Below are 221 nucleotides of genomic sequence, written 5' to 3'. Positions count from 1 at the left end.
CTCTCCAACCTGCCCAAAGGACGTCCAAGCCCTTAGCGCTGCTGGCTTTTAGGACAGAAAATCCCACCTGTGCGTATCATATTCCTCCATGGGTTGGGCGTTGCTATAGAGCTCGGAAATACCTGAAGTCAGGGAGATCCTGCCCTGAGTTTTATCCCGGGGCTGGCCTGTAATCCCTGCTGCCGCGAGGGAGCCCAGCGGAGCCGCGGCCCCGGGACACG

Source organism: Phaethon lepturus, unplaced genomic scaffold (genome assembly GCF_000687285.1).
Source record: "Phaethon lepturus isolate BGI_N335 unplaced genomic scaffold, ASM68728v1 scaffold28838, whole genome shotgun sequence".
In the NCBI taxonomy this organism is placed as follows: Eukaryota; Metazoa; Chordata; class Aves; order Phaethontiformes; family Phaethontidae; genus Phaethon; species Phaethon lepturus.
Note: the sequence above shows the minus strand (reverse complement) of the source record.